General features: G+C 44.8%; 2 long non-coding RNA genes across 3 annotated transcripts; both read right to left on the bottom strand.

The window, feature by feature from the left end:
* Positions 1–1,255: 1,255 nt before the first annotated feature.
* On the bottom strand, positions 1,256–2,108 carry LOC110676023. Its single transcript, XR_002500008.1, has 3 exons — positions 1,756–2,108; positions 1,623–1,693; positions 1,256–1,536 (listed from the first exon to the last, which is right to left on the bottom strand). It is a non-coding gene; the product is annotated as an uncharacterized LOC110676023 (long non-coding RNA).
* A 5,913-nt stretch (positions 2,109–8,021) lies between these two features.
* LOC110676022 lies at positions 8,022–9,006 on the bottom strand. 2 transcript variants are annotated; one of them, XR_002500007.1, is made up of 4 exons: positions 8,729–9,006; positions 8,596–8,666; positions 8,439–8,509; positions 8,022–8,332 (listed from the first exon to the last, which is right to left on the bottom strand). It is a non-coding gene; the product is annotated as an uncharacterized LOC110676022 (long non-coding RNA). The 2 variants fall into 2 exon arrangements; XR_002500006.1 differs by having other exon boundaries at positions 8,022–8,509.
* Between the last annotated feature and the right edge of the window lie 2,399 nt (positions 9,007–11,405).

Here is an 11,405-nt window from a genome sequence, read left to right as displayed (position 1 = left end):
CATATCGACACATATTTTTAAACTAGAAGAGTTTTTTGAGAGCTTGTGAAAAAAGGGTGCAATAATATCGAGAAACAAAAAAAGTTATAGCGATTTAAATATTTTTATGCGGTAAAAAATGAAGCAGCCGGTAGAGGGGTTAAAATCGAAAGCTCTGTTTTTCCATAATTTGGTTATCGAATTATATAGCGAATTCGGACTCTCAGAGCCTTATCTTATCCCACAAACCCAATATCGTTTTCTTGTTCAAGCCATGAAATTCGAAACTCGAATGAACATGAATCTTGTTTTGCGGATGTCACAAGAGACTGGCTATTTGGAAAGATGACGTCTTCTGAAAAATTGCTCTGTAGCTCAAGGGCTATCATTATTTAAGCAACGATACTCGATATTTTGCCAACAGGCGCGCTATTGATCATAAACTGCAAATATCTCCGGATCATAACTACTTAGAAATGTGATGTCTTCGGGAAAATTGTTCACTAACTCTATATTAAGATTTAAGATTTTGCCACAAGGTGGTACTAGTGAGCATGAAACCTTTATTTTGAGGATATTTTTTGATCCTGACCACTTAAAAAGATGGCTTCTTCGTAAAAATTGTTCATTCTAGTCATGAGGTTTGAGTTTTTTTTTTGGCAAAATATAATACTTACTTGTGCCATCTAGGGGCAAAATGTTGAATGGCATGGCTCCAACATTAATAGCTCTTACTGACTTACTGAACAAGTTTGCCAAAGGCGTCATTGTTCTAAGCAGTCAGGAGCATAAGATATTTGCAAAATAAATGTTTTATGCTCTCTTGCGCCACCTGGTGTCAAAATCTCGAACATGTTGGCTTGAAAAAAAAACAATATTTCCGAAGTTTCAGGCTTACTAGCGGCACCTGTTGGAAAAATCTCGAATCACTTGACTATAATAACGATAGCCCTTACAACTTTGCCGAAGACGCCATCTTTCTAAGTGGTCAGGATCCTGAGATATCCGCAAAACAAAAGTTAATGCACACTAGCACTGCCTGGTGCCGGAATTTCACTTGAACAGTGTTGCCTGCTACGACAAAATTTTGAACCCTCTATTAAAAACTGGATTACGTTTGAAGAGTATTCCTATGTTACTAAGCATTCTATTTTTCTAATCCGCTTTTGGTTTTATGATTTCGATCTTTTATTAATTATTTTTAAACAGTGTTGCCATCCACAAGAACATTTGTATTTTGGCCGTCTTTACTGCACTTTACAACACTTTTGTTGGGAATTTGCCCAACGTAAAACTGCACAGGGTTTATTTCCAAGATAATAATACCACAAACGACCGGACACGTAGGATTTACGTTTAAATGTGGCTATTATTAAATTCCTGTAATGGATGTCATGCATGTTCATGTTAGTTTACATGTTTTTACCTTAATTAATAAATGTCCATTTAGTATTTTTGCAATATATGTTTGTCCATTGTGACTTACGTTTAGTCCCGTTGTGCGCTATTGGATAATGTTTCAGTGATCATGCGAGCTTTGGGCTTCGATCTTCTAGCCTGTTAACCAAACATTATTCATTATAAGTAGTAATATTCAGTCTTAGTTTAAGTATTTCAATAGTATTTTAAGTGTTTAAATTTACCTTTGCATGTAGGTTCTCAATGTGAATAGATTTAGGGTTATGGTAATGCACTTTGTAGGCTTAAGGCGACACTGTAGATAAGATTTCATTAATTTAGCCATAACTTCCACGTAGTTCATAGAAACACTATTACCTTAAGTGAATTATAGTTAAATAGCACAATTTCAAATTGGTTTAAATGTACATAATAGGTGATAAGTAATGAAATTAGGGAAATTAATGTAGCACTAGAATGATGTTGTGGTTTTCACGGTAACAACGTTTTCTTTGTCCCCAATACCGTTGAATGATGACGTTCTATATCCCTCTTTAGGTAAGAAGGTATCATACGCTACCAGCGTAGATTGGTGTATGTAATAATTAAAGAGGCTAGATTGGATAGAGAGGCGCGCAGGTACATCAGGGTGTACTCAACACTCCCCCCAGGTACGGCGATCCTCTGGTCGGCTTACAATTCGTCGCGCCGTACATCCAGCACGGCCAGCTTGGCTACCGGACGTTCAAACACTCCGGTGGCGGTTTGCACGGTGGCCGTCCTGATCTTGTTGTCCTTCTGACTGATGCTAGTACCGATGACCTTACCTTTGGGCCAGCAATTCCTGGGAAGCTTTGGATCGACGACGACCACTATGTCGCCGATAGCAATAGGCTTCGTATCGGTATACCATTTCGTTCGGCGAGTGATCTCCGGCAGATAGTCACTCAGCCAACGTTTCCAGAACTGGTTCGCTAGCTGTTGAGACATTCGCCAGGTCCGTCGTAGGGTTGCTCCGCTATCGTCGAGTGTGCATAGTGGCTTAGTACCATCAGATGACCCCAAGAGGAAGTGATTAGGGGTGAGCGCGGATGCGGACTCATCGTCTACTGGGACGTGCGTTAGTGGCCGAGAGTTTACGGTGTTCTCGATCTCGGCTAGAAGGTTCCGTAGCACTTCGTCGTTAGGCTTGTGAGACGGCCGAATCGCCATCAGGTTTCGCTTCACGATGCCTATTAGGCGTTCCCAGCTGCCGCCCATGTGCGGTGAGGCTGGGGGGTTGAATTTCCAGGTTGTTTCGGTCCCACCAAACTCCTTCATCAAATCGTCCTGGTTGAACCCAGCGGCAACGTTCATTAATTCACGGCTCGCGCCGATGAAGCAAGTGCCGCGATCACTGTAGATCGTTTTTGGTGTGCCTCGACGTGCTACAAAGTTGCGAAGACCCATGATGCACGAGTCGGTACTCAAAGTGTGCACCACTTCGATGTGGATCGCACGCGTAGTCAGGCACGTAACCAGCATGCCCCATCGTTTCTCCACGCGGCGCCCTACAACGACTTCGAGGGGACCGAAATAGTCGACGCCAATATGGGTGAAGGGACGGGCGAATGCGTCGAGTCGCTCTGAAGGGAGGTCAGCCATTATAGGTGGCTGCGGTGTGGCGCGGTGGTTTTTGCAGTGTTGGCAATTGTACCGTACCTTGGCGTAGGCCGCTCGTAGTCGTGGTATGCAGTATCTTTGGCGGAGCTCATTTATTGCGGTTTGGTGGTTAAGGTGGTTATACTTATAGTGATAGTGTGCGATAATAAGTTTGGTGGTATGGTGGTCTCGTGGAAGGATAATTGGGTTCTTAGCGTCTTCGGTGGCTTGACAACAGGCGTCGATTCTTCCTCGCATCCGCATCAATCCGTTGTTATCCATCCAAGGAGATAGTTTAAACAAGGAACTGGTTTTGGGAATGGGTTTCGACGGCTTCTGCAGAATTGCTATTTCGTCTGGGTAGGCCTCGCGTTGAGCTTGACGAATCACGTAGCGTTCGGCGATTTGCTTTTCCTCCGTGGAAGGAGGCCCATGAATGGTGGACTTCTTCTGGACCTTCAGACGACAGTTCGTAACGAAACGGTGTACGAGTGCGGCTACTTTGATCATCCGCTTCCAGCTGGAGACGTTGATTGGTGGATCTGGTGCGGAGAAGTGAGTTAGCAGTGAAGGACGGAGTTCTGTTGATGTCTTGCTACCCTTCGTTGATTGGCACGGCCATAATTCTTCCGAATTCTGTAAAAACTCTGGCCCGATGAACCACCTGGACTCTGGTGTCATGTCCGGAAATTTCTCCCACTTCGTGCCTTCGTCAGCTACGTTAAGCTTTGTCGGGACCCACCGCCATTGTTTCTGGTCCGTAGCTTCTAGAATCTCGCCAACACGGCTGGCAACGAAGGGCGTGTAACGACGATGGTCCGAGTTTATCCAGCAGATCACATCCCTGGAGTCCGAGTGGAAGAACTGCTTACTTGGAGTGATTGACAGAGACTCGGTGACCGTTTGGGAAAGTCGTGTACCGATAACAGCTGCCATTAGCTCAAGTCGCGGGATAGAGTGGTATCTCAAAGGTGCTACTCTTGTTTTGGCGGCAACTAAACGGCACCAAACGAAGCTATTCCGCTCAAATCGTAGGTAGCATGCGGCAGCCATAGCGTTCTCGCTCGCGTCTACGAATGTGTGCAGCTGAACGTCTTCGTACTCCGAAGAGGTTTGGGAGCAGAAGCATCGAGGTATCTGAACCTGTTCGACTTGAGGCAGCACTCGCAGCCAGCTGCACCATTTGGCAAAGGCATTGTCATCGATCTTGTCGTCCCATTGAATTCCACTGCGCCAGATTTCTTGAAGTAAGATCTTGAGGAACATGAGGAATGGCGCGATGAGTCCAAGGGGGTCGAAGATCGTCATCAGAACCCGTAGAACTTCTCTTTTCGTGGGCTGGCGGCGACCTTTCCACAGATCACTATCATAACGGTTCCAGCCGACTTTGTAGGTGAACACGTCTGAAGCTGTGCACCACCACATCCCGAGTACCTTTTCCGTTCCCAATTCTGGCGAAAGGTCAAGATTCTTCTCTTCCGTGTTGCTTCTACGTAGGGCTTCCAGGACGCGTTGAGAGTTGCTGGTCCAATTACGTATTTCGAACCCGCCCTGTGAGTGGACGTACCTTACTTCTTTGGCAAGTTCGACCGCCTCCTCATCTGTGTCGACGCTGACCAACATATCGTCGACGTAGTGCCGTTTCTCGATAACCTCCACCGCTGTAGGGTATTTCTGGGCGAAGCGCTGAGCATTGAGGTTCATCGCATATTGGGCACTGCTGGGAGAACAACAGGCGCCGAATGTCATGACGCACATCACGTAGACCGCTACGTTTCCATCATCGTCCCTCCAGTAAAAACGTTGACACTGCTGGTCTTCTGGCCGGATCCGTACCTGGTGGAACATTTCCCGTATGTCACCAGTCAGGGCTATGGGACGTTCGCGGAAACGGATCAACACAGTGAACAACGACGAAAGATGATCGGGACCTTTCAGCAAGGCAGAATTCAGAGATACTCCGAATGCTTTGGCCGCAGCGTCCCATACGATCCTTACTTTCCCTGGTTTATTTGGGTTTGTCACTGGAAACACTGGAAGGTACCAAACGCGCTGTGATGGCTGCCGCAATTCTTCGTCGGATAACCTTCGTATGTAGCCTTTCTTCAGGTAGTCGGTCATTTTCTCCTTCAACGTTTTAGCCAATATTTCCTCCTTCATCATGCGCTTTTCAAGGCACTGGAAACGTCGCTGGGCCATCGCTCGACTGTCCGGCAGGCGAACGGCGTCGTATCGCCAGAGTAGACCGGTTTCATAGCGTTCTCCTGTGAACTTAGTTAGCGACTGGAGAAGGGACTGCGCTCGTTGATCCTCGACGGAGAGAGGTGCTTCAGAAGGCTTCATGATCCCCAAGCTATCCAACGCAAAGTAGTCTTTGATAACTTGGTGTAGATCTTCGTCCGCTGGGCACTGATCCTCGCATGAACCGATATGATAAACAGAGTGCACTGGGCTGGTTACATCTGTGGATCTTCCTCCACAAACTGTCCATCCTAGACGGGTCTTGATAGCGACGGGATCGTTCGGTTTACCTTCGCGGCACTTGAGCGCAAGGCTGAGATGCTGGTTCTTAAGGCCAATGAGGATACGTGGCCGAACGCTGTGATATGATTCGATCGGCAGTCCCATTAGGTGAGGGTAAAGCGATGCGAGTTCTTCGGTGTCCATCGTCTGGTGCGGAAGCATAAGTTCGTTCACAGTACGTGCACCGTTCATTGTGAAACTCTTAGCTCCTTTGTGTACACCAGCTATCTCGAGTTCGACGATCCGAGACTTTTTCTCTTGACGTTGCGTGCCACCGGTCCAGTGAAGGCAAAGCGATCGCACTTCTCCATCTAGCTCTAGTTCATCGGCTAACTCTTCGTCGAGTAGCGTGAGATCCGAACCGTCGTCGAGGAAAGCGTGTGTACGGATCGATCTATACTTGCCGTGTAGCACAACCGGAAGATAGCGAAACAGTATGTCGCTCGATTTAGTCTGATGTGCGTGGCAACTATGCGTCGAAGGACCGGCTCCTGTCTTAGGAGGCTCCGTACCGTCCGTCGTCGTTGGGATCGATGCAGGAGATGACTGCGTTGTTGGTGAAGCGGGTGATTGTTGCTTTTGGTCTTTGTGCAGCAGCGCGTGGTGCTTGAACTGGCAACCATCCTTTCCGCAAAGCTTGGCTTGACACTCGCCGTTATGTCGGCTGAGACAACGACGACAGAGTCCGAATTCTCGTACCGTGGACCAGCGCGAATCGCGAGAAAACTCTAGAAACCGCTTGCACTTGTCGACCGCCTTGCAGGCTCCTTTGCAAACGAGACATTCTCCGTTGGCGTTTGAGCGCTTCCCACTTGAAGGATTTGGTGAACGAGATTCTGAAGAGGCGTTTTCGGAATGAGCATTCACGAAGGCATTTCCCTTCTTTGTTGTGCGACTCTCACTCCGGATTGGTCTGGAGTTTACTATGTTTGGGATTGTAACTGCACTAGCAGCTTCAGCGAGGGAGTATATCCAAGTGCTAAACGACGCTAAATTGACTCCCGGAAGTGCGATCCTGTACTGCGCCCAATTCAGCTTGATAGTTGGTGGTAGCTTGCTAACTAGCTGATGCAGGAGAGTAGAGTTGTACAGGTATTCATCCAAGCCGCAGGCATCCACAGTCGCGCAGAAGTTCTCGATACTGACGGCGAAATCCACCAGAGTTTCCAGTCTGTCTTCTCTAATGGCCGGCAAAGCGTGGATTTTTTCGATCAGCGTATGAACAATGGCTTCTGGCTGCCCGAACATCATCTTCAAAGTCTTCAACACGCCGGGAACGTTGGCAGGATGAACTAATCGGCTCTTCACTGCTTCGAAGGCACGTCCTTTCAGACTTTTCTGCAATCGGAAGATGTTCTCGTCGTTTGTGAAGCCGCACATGGCCGTCGTGTTGTTGAATGTCGCTATGAATAGAGGCCAATCCTCGGGGTTGCCGGAAAACGGGGGCAGATCCTTGGAAACGGCCTGTCGCGCCGCTAGCTGCTTCTTGGTTAACTGACAGCGATCTTCATCATACTCCGGCAGGCGACTAGCATGCTGCGGAACTTCTCGGACGCCACTACGGTGTTCGTCTTCGAAGGCTTGATTGGCAGCAGGCTGATACTGCGGTAATTCACGCTGCGCGCTACGGAGCGCTTCTTCGCCTGCTCTGGGTCGAAGGTTGACGACGGAATTGGCAGCGAGGTGGACGGGTTCAGGAACAAACGACAGCTGACTCGATTCTGCTCTAGGGAGCCATCTGCTTACGACGTCTAACTGGCTGTGCACATCTGATCCGCTATCACTAGCCATCTGTTCCAGAAGTCTATATTTCTCCTCCAAGTAGAGGCGTTCTTGCTCCAACTTCTTCGAATTAAGAATTCGTTCTTCCTCCAACTTCTGCAGCTTCAGCTTTGCGATAGATTGCGAAGATCTACTGGACGCATGACTTGACGTATGAGATGACACAGAATTAGCCTTTCGAACCGGTGGCTCAACGATCTTCGACGGATACTTGCTGCTATAATACTGTTGCTCACCGACTTCCAGCGCTGGCTCAATCTTCTTTGACGGAAACTTGTAGCTGTCCATCTGGGAATGCCCGTCCTTCGGAGGTACCGACTCCAACATCGGAGACTTATCCTTAGGGAGCTTCTTGGTGGTCTTCTTCGGCTTCGTTTGGCTTGGTTTGATCGTGTTTGAGGTTTTTGGAGTTACCTGGACGCTTGGCTGAAGATGCGTTGAAGCGTTATTGTCCTCTGCAACGATTGATTTCTTCTTGGTACCTCCGTGAGAAGCAGCAACGCCGGCTGGATTCAACTGCAAATTGGCATTTTGTGTCGAGCTCTCGCAGCCAGCACAGCTCCACGGAACGTCTTCGATGGCTTGGGTGACTCCCACGCAGATAAAGTGAAACCACTTGAGACACTTATCACACCTCACCATTTGTTCGTTGTCCTCTCGACGGCAAACTCTACACGATTGACCGGGAAATGATGCTTCCGGTTCCACGGTTTCGTCGGTGACCACCACCCTTAAACCACCAGTTGCACCACCTTCAGTTATGCCACCAATCGCACCATTAGTTGCACCACCATTCGCATCACTATCACCCCCACCGGCATTACTGCCTTTATTTGACCGACCGCGGCTCGACATGACCGAATTGACCGATTCGTTAATATAAACGAATTTAATAAGATGTTGGGAATTTGCCCAACGTAAAACTGCACAGGGTTTATTTCCAAGATAATAATACCACAAACGACCGGACACGTAGGATTTACGTTTAAATGTGGCTATTATTAAATTCCTGTAATGGATGTCATGCATGTTCATGTTAGTTTACATGTTTTTACCTTAATTAATAAATGTCCATTTAGTATTTTTGCAATATATGTTTGTCCATTGTGACTTACGTTTAGTCCCGTTGTGCGCTATTGGATAATGTTTCAGTGATCATGCGAGCTTTGAGCTTCGATCTTCTAGCCTGTTAACCAAACATTATTCATTATAAGTAGTAATATTCAGTCTTAGTTTAAGTATTTCAATAGTATTTTAAGTGTTTAAATTTACCTTTGCATGTAGGTTCTCAATGTGAATAGATTTAGGGTTATGGTAATGCACTTTGTAGGCTTAAGGCGACACTGTAGATAAGATTTCATTAATTTAGCAATAACTTCCACGTAGTTCATAGAAACACTATTACCTTAAGTGAATTATAGTTAAATAGCACAATTTCAAATTGGTTTAAATGTACATAATAGGTGATAAGTAATGAAATTAGGGAAATTAATGTAGCACTAGAATGATGTTGTGGTTTTCACGGTAACAACGTTTTCTTTGTCCCCAATACCGTTGAATGATGACGTTCTATATCCCTCTTTAGGTAAGAAGGTATCATACGCTACCAGCGTAGATTGGTGTATGTAATAATTAAAGAGGCTAGATTGGATAGAGAGGCGCGCAGGTACATCAGGGTGTACTCAACAACTTTCTTCAACTTTGGTGAACATTCGGTATCGTTATTTTTAAAATTTATTGGTATCTACATTCATATGGGCAATGTTGCCATCTATTATCATAATAAAAAAACTTGCCATACACATTTTGGAAAGTTCTTATTCCATGCTTTAACTTTGCCGAATATCTCTGATAAGTATTTCCCCATCTAGACGTTGCATATTACAAAAAAAAAACATAATTATAACCCTGATTTTTCCTACGACCGATTATTCTTCTTCTTCTTGGCATTTACGTCCGCACTGGGACAGAGCCTGCTTCTTAGCTTATGAGCATTATTCTTATGAGCACTTCCACAGTTATTAACTGAGAGCTTTCTTTGCCAAAGTTGCCATTTTCGCATTCGTATATCGTGTGACAGCTACGATGATACTCTATGTCCAGGGAAGTCAAGAAAATTTCCATTACGAAAAGATCCTGGACCGACCGGGAATCGAACTCAGACACGTTCAGCATGGCTTTACTTTGTAGCCGCGGACTCTAACTACTTGGCTAAGGAAGTTCCATAATGAATATTGAAAAGCTGTCTGTCCAAGGAAAATACTATTGCAACAAAAGGATCATCCATGATTTTGGAATCTAAATCCTTACATATCATACTTTAGGTATTGAATTATTTTTAGCAAACGTTTTTTCTCAAACCCTCCAAACTTGTAACCTATCAGATTATGTAAATTAGGTAGACAGTAAATTTGACAACAAAATTCGTACACACCACTCAAGTGACATACGTTCGTATGCACACTCGTTCGCCGAGTTTCGAAGGAAATTCCTTTGAGATAGGTGCTCGTAAAGCAGCCGGCATAAGCACAAGATGACAGCGTAAAATTAAACACGATTCCGAGCGAAAAACCGTCACAAATATCATAAACCACCACATCCCACAAGGTTGGTCTTGTAGCTTGTCGCCGATAGCTCAGTCAGAGCAGCCCAAGAAGAGATGTATCTCTTTGGTTGGCGTTTAACATTTTACCTTTTTTCCTTTTCCAACAACCTCGAGGGGTTAAGCAGTTGTAGTCTGCAGAACTCCTTGCCATGTCGGGGGTGGAAATGGCATGTCAAATTTTTGTTTTCTCGATGGCCAACGTTGCTGAATAATAAATGTACGAATGGTTCTAGTGAGAAACAATAATAAACATCCATCTCAGCTTTACCGCACGCTACATGTAGAACTCCAAGCAAGTCGTCAACATTGACTCAAATTGAGACGTTTCCAACGACGGGAACGATCCCGTGCAACAAATTAGATAGGGGTTGAAACAAGCCAGAGTCGGTACCTCATGGGAAAATTCTATCTCGTGGTCACGTGAGATGACGAGTTTGATGCTTTGACGTGTTTTGCGTTTGTTTGGCTACATGTTGTAAAGTGGATTCTCCTTCGAGATGATTTGACGTGCATAATGTATCAGTATGGAGACGAACCATGAAAACCAGCTTGGATAGAGAAAACTACATATGAGTAACTGGTAAAGGTTGTTCGTTCCTTAAATCAAGAAACGAAGGTACAAGAGAGTTGGATTTATAATACAGCGGAACAATTTCTTGTCTCATACACCAACATATCGCTGTATTAAAAAATGTCATGCCCCGTTATTTTTCTGAGATATTGATGTTCAAAAATGCATTGTTTATCGATTTCAGTCTTCTAGCATGCGCGTTTACCAGCTTGAATGGTGAATTATGTGCTTAATTTATTACAGAATTGGCCTTTTAGGTGCTAAACAATACGAATCAACCATTTTTTTTAAAATAATTTCGTAATTTAAAAGGTATGTTTTGATTATTGCAAAGGTATCGTATCTAATCATATAACAGGCCTGTCCAACCTTTTTGAACCGCGGGCCAAATAGCAGAAAAAATGTGTGTCGGGCCACATTTTTGGATGCTCAAATATTTGCATGAAGTCTGATAAAAGTCAGTAAACGAAGTCCATGAAATCTGACAAAAATCAGTGAATGAAGCTAATTTCTTTTGGAATTGAATTAGAAAAACAGATAAAACTTCCTGCTAGATATTGTAAAAGTGCCTTTCAAAATTATGAAATAATCTATACCAGCATATTTTAAAGAATCTACTCCATAAACTTGAAACCCTGTGAGAGTAATGCCCACGATTTTATCAAAATCATACTCCGAATTCTGCCAGAACCCGACTTAGTATTATCAGAACCCTGAAAATCTTGGTCGGAATTTCAGAATTTTACAAGAATCGTGTCTTGGATTTCTTCAGAATCTCACCCAATATATATTCCGGAATCTTTTCTTGAAAACTTTGTGTATGCTTACCACTATTTCAAAAGAAACCTGCTCAAAATTCTATTACCTATTCGTTTAAGATTCTGTCAAAATCTTACATAGTGTTAT

This window comes from Aedes aegypti, chromosome 2 (assembly GCF_002204515.2).
Source record: "Aedes aegypti strain LVP_AGWG chromosome 2, AaegL5.0 Primary Assembly, whole genome shotgun sequence".
Classification (NCBI taxonomy): Eukaryota; Metazoa; Arthropoda; class Insecta; order Diptera; family Culicidae; genus Aedes; species Aedes aegypti.
This window is presented reverse-complemented; position numbering and strand designations above follow the sequence as displayed.